We start from the raw sequence: 8,157 nt of genomic DNA, 5'->3' as shown, positions 1-8,157 counted from the left end.
ACATAAGGAATTTTGTCGAGATCTGTAGTACTTTCAAATATAATGGTTTGACTGATGAGGCTATGAAGCTGAGGCTTTTCCCATTTTCACTGAGGGATAAAGCTAAGGACTGTTTACATTCTGAAACAGCTGGGTCCATCACTACTTGGCAAGATCTTGCGCAAAAGTTTATGGTGAAGTTTTATCCAATGGCGAAGACTGCGGCTATGAGGGGTGCTCTTACTCAGTTTACGCAGCAACCTACAAAATCTATGTGCGAAGCTTGGGAGCGCTACAAGGAGATGTTGAGAAAGTGTCCACATCATCGTATGCCTGATTGGATGGTGATCACTGGTTTTTATAATGGTTTGGGGGCCCAATCTCGGCCTATGCTCAATACAGCAGCTGGAGGCGCCTTGTGGGCCAAAAGCTATAGCTATACTGAGGCTTATAATCTTATTGAGACTATGGCTGTAGATGAGCATTAAAACCCAACTCAAAGGATAATCTCTGGGAAGGTAGCGGGTATTTTGGAAGTTGATGCAGCTACAGCTATTGCAGCGCAGCTCCAAGCGCTTTCTATGAAGGTCGATTCTCTAGCCACCTATGGAGTCAATCAGATAGCTATGGTCTGTGAGCTTTGTGTAGGTTCTCATGCTACAGATCAGTGTTCTCTTGTTAATGAATCTGTTCAGTATGTGAACAATTATCAGCGACCGCAGCAGCCTGTACCAGCTACTTATCATCCTAACAACAGAAATCATCCAAATTTCAGCTGGAGTAATAATCAGAATGCTATTCAGCAATCATATCAGCAAGGCATAAGTAAACAGTTCAATCCACCTGGATTCCAGCAACCACAACATTATGCTCAAAGGCAATCATATCCTCAACAAGGAGGTGCAGCTCCACCCTCTAGTGCTGATTTTGAGGAACTTAAGCTGTTATGCAAAAGTCAGGCGGTATCTATCAAGACCTTGGAAAATCAAATCGGTCAAATAGCCAATGCAGTGCTCAATCGTCAACCTGGCACACTTTCCAATGATACTGAAGTGCCAGGCAGGAAGGAAGCTAAAGAGCAAGTCAAGGCTATTACCTTAAGGTCTGGAAAAGTTACTGATGCTAAAAAAGAAAAAGAAGGAGAAGCTGAAGTTGGTGATGAAGAAGCTAAGAAAAAGGAAAAAGCGGCGGAACGAAGGAAGACTACTGTTGAACACACTCTGAGGGTAATACAGGGGAGAAACAGCTCTATCCTCCACCACCTTTTCCTAAGAGATTGCAACAACAAAAGCTGGATAAGCAGTTCAGTAAGTTTCTGGAGGTGTTCAAGAAACTTCACATCAATATACCTTTCGCTGAGGCTCTGGACCAAATGCCTAGTTATGCGAAATTTATGAAGAGTATTCTTTCAAGGAAGGTGAAACTGGATGACCTTGAGACCGTTGCTTTAACGGAAGAATGCAGTGCTGTGCTACAACAAAAGTTACCTCAAAAGCTTAAAGATCCAGGTAGCTTCACCATTCCTTGCACCATTGGCAAGTTGTCTTTTGACAAGTGCTTGTGTGATTTGGGAGATTGATGCCGTTGTCGAACTTCAAAAAGTTGAATTTACCTGATCCAAAGCCCACCTACATGTCTCTACAATTGGCTGATCGTTCTATTACATACCCACGAGGCATAGTGGAGGATGTGCTAGTAAAGGTGGATAAGCTCTTATTTCCTGCAGACTTTGTTATTCTGGATTTCGAGGAAGATAAGAAGATTCCCATAATCTTGGGGAGGCCTTTCTTGGCTACAGGCCGTACCTTGATAGATGTGCAGAAAGGTGAACTTACTATGAGGGTGCAGGATCAGGATGTGACATTCAATGTATTTAAAGCGATGAAATTCTCTACAGAAGACGAGGGGTGCTTAAAGGTGGATTTGATTGATTCTGCGGTTACTTCAGAACTTGATCATATGTTAATGACTGATGCATTAGAGAATGCCTTAGTGGGGGATTTTAACAGTGAGGATGAGGATGGCAATGAGCAACTACAATATCTAAATGCTTCTCCCTAGAGGCGAAAGCTAGACATGCCATTTGAATCTCTTGGTACTTTTGACCTTAAAAATGCTGAAGGAAAGCTCAAACCATCTATTGAGGAAGCACCTACCTTGGAGCTTAAACCATTGCCTGAACACTTGAGGTATGCTTTTTTAGGTGATGCATCTACTTTACCTGTTATTATTGCATCTGACCTTTTAAGAAGTGAGGAGGACAAGCTCTTAAGGATCTTGAGAGAATTCAAATCGGCTATCGGATGGACTATAGCAGACATCAAGGGGATCAGCCCTTCGTACTGCATGCATAAGATTCTGCTAGAGGAGGGTAGTAAGCCGACTGTGGAGCAACAGCGCAGACTTAATCCTATCATGAAAGAAGTGGTGAAGAAAGAAATTCTGAAATGGCTGGATGCAGGAATCATTTATTCTATTTTTGACAGTTCTTGGGAGAGCCCCGTGCAATGTGTACCTAAGAAAGGAGGTATTATTGTGGTAGAAAATGAGAAGAACGAGCTCCTCCCCACTCGAACAGTCACAGGATGGAGGGTATGCATGGACTACATAAAGTTGAACAAGGTCACGAGGAAGGATCACTTCCCTCTTCCATTTATTGATCAGATGCTTGACAGGTTGGCCGGTCATGAGTATTATTGTCTTCCGGATGGTTATTTGGGGTATAATCAGATATGTATTGCACCAGAGGATCAAGAAAAGGCTACCTTCACTTGTCCATTTGGCACGTTTGCTTTTTACAGAGTTTTGTTTGGCTTATGTAGCGCACCTGCCACTTTTCAGAGATGTATGATGGCTATATTCTCTGATATGATTGGAAATAATGTCGAGGTGTTCATGGACGACTTCTCCGTCTTTGGAAACTTGTATGATGAATGTTTGAATAATCTTCATGCAGTACTAAAAAGGTGTGTGGAAACTAATTTGGTGCTCAATTGGGAAAAATGTCACTTTATGGTGCGTGAAGGCATTATTCTTGGGCATAAGGTTTCTAGCAAGGGTCTTGAGGTGGACAAAGCCAAGGTGGGAGTCATTGAAAATCTTCCACCACCTATTTTTGTGAAAGGAATCCGTAATTTTCTTGGTCATGCGGGTTTTTATCGGCGTTTCATCAAGGACTTTTCGAAGATATCTAAGCCGTTGTGCAACTTGCTTGAGAAGGATGTGCCTTTCAAATTTGATAATGAATGCTTGACGGCATTCGAGACTCTCAAGAAGAGTTTGATAACTGCACCAGTTATTACAACACCTGATTGGACAGAGCCTTTTGAGATGATGTGTGATGTGAGTGATTATGCGGTGGGCGCAGTTCTTGGGCAGCGCAAGAATAATCTCTTTCATGTGGTCTACTATGCTAGCAAAACCTTAAACGGAGCTCAAATAAACTACACCACTACTGAGAAGGAGCTCTTGGCTATAGTCTTTGGTTTTAAAAAATTTTGATCTTATTTGCTTGGGACAAAGGTGATAGTGTTCACTGATCATGCGGCCATTCGCTATTTGGTTTCCAAGAAGGATTCGAAGCCTAGACTCATTCGTTGGGTGCTCTTGGTACAAGAATTTGAGTTAGAGATCAAGGATCGAAAAGGTACTGAGAATCAAGTAGCTGACCATCTCTCTAGATTGGAGAATCTCGAGTCTACTTCACATGATAAGACATTGATCAACGAATCTTTTCCGGATGAGCAGTTGTTCGCAGTTCAGGAGGAAGAGCCATGGTTTGCAGATATTGTGAATTATCTTGTCAACAATATATGCCTCCTAATTTGAATACATCTCAAAAGAAGAAGTTTCTACATGAGGTGAAGTGGTATATGTGGGATGAATCATATTTGTTTAGACAGGGAGCTGACCAGATCATCAGGAGATGTATCCCATTCTGTGAGACGGAGGGGATATTACGAGACCGCCACTCCACAGTTTATGGTGGACATTATGGTGGTGAGAAGACGGCATCTCGTATTCTGCAAGCAGGTTTTTTCTGGCCTACTTTGTTTAAGGATGCTCATTAGTTCGTTTTAAGGTGTGATCATTTCCAAAGAGTGGGAAATCTTATGAGAAAGGATGAGATGCCATTAAATGTGATGTTTGAAGTTGAGGTCTTTGATGTTTGGGGAATCGATTTCATGGGGCCATTTGTCTCGTCCTGTAATAATCAGTACATCTTGCTGGTAGTCGATTATGTCTCAAAATGGGTAGAAGTCAAAGCTCTGCCGACGAATGATGCAAAGGTAGTGTTGAATTTTCTTCATAAGCAGATTTTCACAAGATTTGGAACGCCACGAATAATCATAAGTGATGAGGGGTCACAATTTTGCAACCGTAAGTTCACTTCTATGATGCAGCGCTACAATGTGAATCATCGTGTTACTACTGCCTATCATCCGCAAACGAATGGTCAAGCGGAAGTGTCTAATAGAGAGATTAAGTGCATTTTAGAGAAGGTTGTTTGTCCGTCAAGGAAGGATTGGTCTTTAAAGCTCGATGAAGCTGTTTGGGCTTACGAACAACATACAAGACTCCACTTGGGATGTCCCCGTTTCAACTTGTGTATGGTAAGGGATGTCATTTACCTGCGGAGCTTGAGCATAAGGCCTATTGGGCGTTGAAGAAGTTGAACCTGGATCTAGATGCAGCTGGAAAGAAGCGAATGCTTCAGCTAAATGAACTTGATGAATTTCGACTCCAAGTGTATGAGAACAACAAAATGTACAAGGAAAAAGTGAAAAGGTGACACGATAGGAAGTTATATCCTAAGTCATTTGTGCCGGGGCAGTAAGTTCTTTTATTCAACTCTCGTCTCCGACTTTATCCTGGAAAGTTAAAATCAAGGTGGTCTGGACCTTTTATTGTCAAAACTGTGTTTCCACATGGAGCGGTGGAGATTTTTGAGAATGATCTGGACCAAGCATTCAAGGTTAATGGTCAGCGTTTGAAGCATTACTATGGGGACACGGAAAACTGGGAAGTGGTAAGTGCCGTTTTATTGTCGACTTGATTAAGGTACGCTATGTCAAGCTAATGACGAAAAAGAAGCGCTTCTTGGGAGGCAACCCATGATTTGTTGTTACAGGCACCCTTAGAAGTTAGTAACCTATCCAAAACAACAACAAAATCAAAAAAACAGGGCAAGGAAAGTTTTTTTCCAGAAGACCCTTGAGCGCCCGCTCAGCTCTGCTGAGCGACCGCTCAGGGCCCGACTGGAAGAATTTTTTTAAGCCTTATAAAAATAAAAAAAATCTGAAAAATCCAAAAATAAACACAGCCCCATTAGCCACGAATTCTCTTCCCATTACCCACATTTTTAACCCTCAAAACCCACTCCTAATCAAATTTTACCCTAATCTTTACCCTATATATACATACAACTATTCCATATACTCCCCCATACACTTTCAAACCTTAAACTCTCTCCCATATTCAAAAACACAAATCTTAAACACTTTTTCTCAGTTTTGATGGCACCCAAGAGATCCAAGACTATTGATAGCAGCAGCACTGTTCCTACTGCTGATTCTTCGAGGGGCACTGCTGCGAGGCCTCGTTTGTTTGATAGGGCTGCTGAGGAGGAGTATACTAGGCTTCTGGGTAAGCCGATTTTGAAGGAGAGGGGATTCTTACCATCAGGGAGGGATGGTGAGTTGTTGCCAATGATTGCTGAAAAGGGTTGGATTGCTTTTTGTGAGTCACCAGAGGCAGTTTCGATGAGCGTTGTTCGCGAGTTCTATGCGAACGCGAAGGCTGAAAAAAATGGGTATTCTGTTGTGCGGGGGATGACGGTGGATTATCACCCTGCGGTGATTCGCCGTGTGATTGGGCAGCGACAGAGGAAGCCCACAGAGGATAATTAGAACGAGAAGACTGCTGAGGATTTTGACTTGGATTTGATTTGTGCTACTCTCTGTAGACCGGGCACAATTTGGACCTTCAAGACTGGGACTAACGAGTATTGCCATTTTCCGGCGATTGCGATGAATATGTATGCCCGTGCATGGAATGCCTTTATTTGCGCTAATATTCTTCCTACTTCACATGCACATGAGGTCATAGTTGAACGAGCACAGTTGTTATGGGGTATTTTGAATGAGGAGTACTACGTGGACCTTGGTGAGTTCATCTACCAAGGAATTCTGAAGTTTTTGAGGGGAGCTAAGCACATGAACATCCCTTATGCATCCACGGTTACAAAGCTTTGCCGAGCAGTGGGAGTACAATGGCCGTCTCACAAGTAGTTGCAGCTGCCGGCCGCTCCTATTGACTCTGGGACTCTGAATGCGATGCAGGAGTGGACTAGTGGAGAGCTCGAGGAGCATGGGCTGGGTTATCGTCTTCCAGGAGGGCGTCCAGCATGCGGTGCTACCATGGCGAGACCAGGGCGTGATGAGGCTGGTTCTTCTAGAGCTCAGGAGGGTGCTGGGATGGCTGATGCCCAGTATAGGAGGCTGTCGAGGAGGATGGATGCTATGTACGAGACGCAGAGCAGGTTTGCTCAGGAGCTCACCCTTGCGCTTGGGACTGCTTTTAGAGGCCTTGGAGCTGACATTCAGTGGCCAGTTTTTGGTGAGGACTCTGCGTATCCGCCTCCTGATACTGCACCCTCTGAGGGTGATGATGATGATGATCTCTCCGAGTAGGTATACCCTGTGTTCCTTTCTACTAATTTCACTGGGGCCAGTGAAGATTTTAAGCTTGGGGGTGGTAGTTAAGGAATATTTTGTGTGTGTGTCATATAGTTGCATATTCATGATAGTTTAGTTCATATAGTGGCATATTTTCGCCATATAGTTTTTATTTTATTTTATAGCTTTATTTATCATGTCATGTAGCTCATGCATATACTATGATCCCTTTTGCGTTGCTTTGCCAATTGATTTGTGATGTTGATGCAAGTGTAGTGATAGTGTTAAAGTGATGTTGAGTCTTGTAGGTTGACATGCATGCTAGAAACACTTGTAATTTCATTAAAGTCTTAAAGAATGCTTAAGGACTAGATTGTTGTTATGGTTTAATGGTTTTCAAGGTTAATCTATTGATTATGCTTAGAATTTATAATAGGTTCTTAGTGATAGAAGGCATGAAAAGAAAAATTGGAGTAAAAAGTGGAATTCATTGCTAATTGTGGCTAGGCGTCAAATGGCTAGTAGTCGGCTCGTATTTTTATGCGAGTAGTCTAGGGTTGAGCAAGATGGAGCGAAACGCACTTGCTCAGAAATTTTGAAAAAAAAGAGAAATAATATTATAAAAAAAAGAAAAAAAAGAAAAAAGAAAAGAAAAAATAGAGAGTTAATTCATAATTGATCACGAGTGGGCTCTTTGGTATTCGAGTTATTAAGTTCTTAGGAGACTTTGTGCCTAGTGACCTAAGGCTTTTATAGTCTGAGATCCGCTAACCTAACGCTCGCTACATGGATACCATTGTATAAGTCTTTTGTGGACCTCACTCATTGTACGGTCAAATAAGCATTTGTTTGTTGTGATAAATAAAAATCATGATTCCGTAATAAGCTCCAGAAATCTTGAAGTGTTATAAGTCATTTTATGCCTAGAATTTTATTCTTCGTATAATCATGTGATTACTTTGAGGATAGTCGAGTTAAGATAATTGATCTAGTTTTGAAGCATATCTGTTAAGCATCCGCACACACCACGTTTCCGGCTATATGTTAGTTTGCATGCTTTGATTGATCTTTATTTGCCTTATTGCATTTGTTGAGATGTCGTAAGTTGGTTGGTTTGGTCGTAGTAAGGGGGATCGCTGCATTTCATATAGAATGCATTTATGCTTGATTTTGTTTTGTTTTTGAGTCTGTGACGCTTGAGGACAAACATCGATTTAAGTTTGGGGGTGTGATAAGTGGCATTTTATACCACTTAGAACGTCTTATAATGGCTTGAATTGATGTCTTGAAATCAAGTATTTTGTGTATTTGATGTGTTTTTTAGTGTTTGTGCATTTCAGGGTATTAATTGCATTTTTGGAGAGATTTCATCAAGAATAAGCCTTGGTATGTGTTTGGCATTGCAAGCGGGAAGATAGGAGCAGAATGCAGCAAGAAACGGGAGAAAAATAGAGCATTTTCCAGATGGGGTCTGAGCGCCCGCTCAGCTCTGCTGAGCGAC

The 8,157-nt window shown here is 42.0% G+C and overlaps 1 non-coding gene across 1 annotated transcript; it reads right to left on the bottom strand.

The window, feature by feature from the left end:
• Positions 1 to 203: 203 nt before the first annotated feature.
• On the bottom strand, positions 204 to 310 carry LOC141722653 (small nucleolar RNA R71). Its single transcript, XR_012575660.1, has one exon. It is a non-coding gene; the product is annotated as a small nucleolar RNA R71 (small nucleolar RNA).
• Between the last annotated feature and the right edge of the window lie 7,847 nt (positions 311 to 8,157).

The sequence above is a fragment of the Apium graveolens genome, chromosome 4, assembly GCF_009905375.1.
Source record: "Apium graveolens cultivar Ventura chromosome 4, ASM990537v1, whole genome shotgun sequence".
NCBI classification, from domain to species: domain Eukaryota; kingdom Viridiplantae; phylum Streptophyta; class Magnoliopsida; order Apiales; family Apiaceae; genus Apium; species Apium graveolens.
This window is presented reverse-complemented; position numbering and strand designations above follow the sequence as displayed.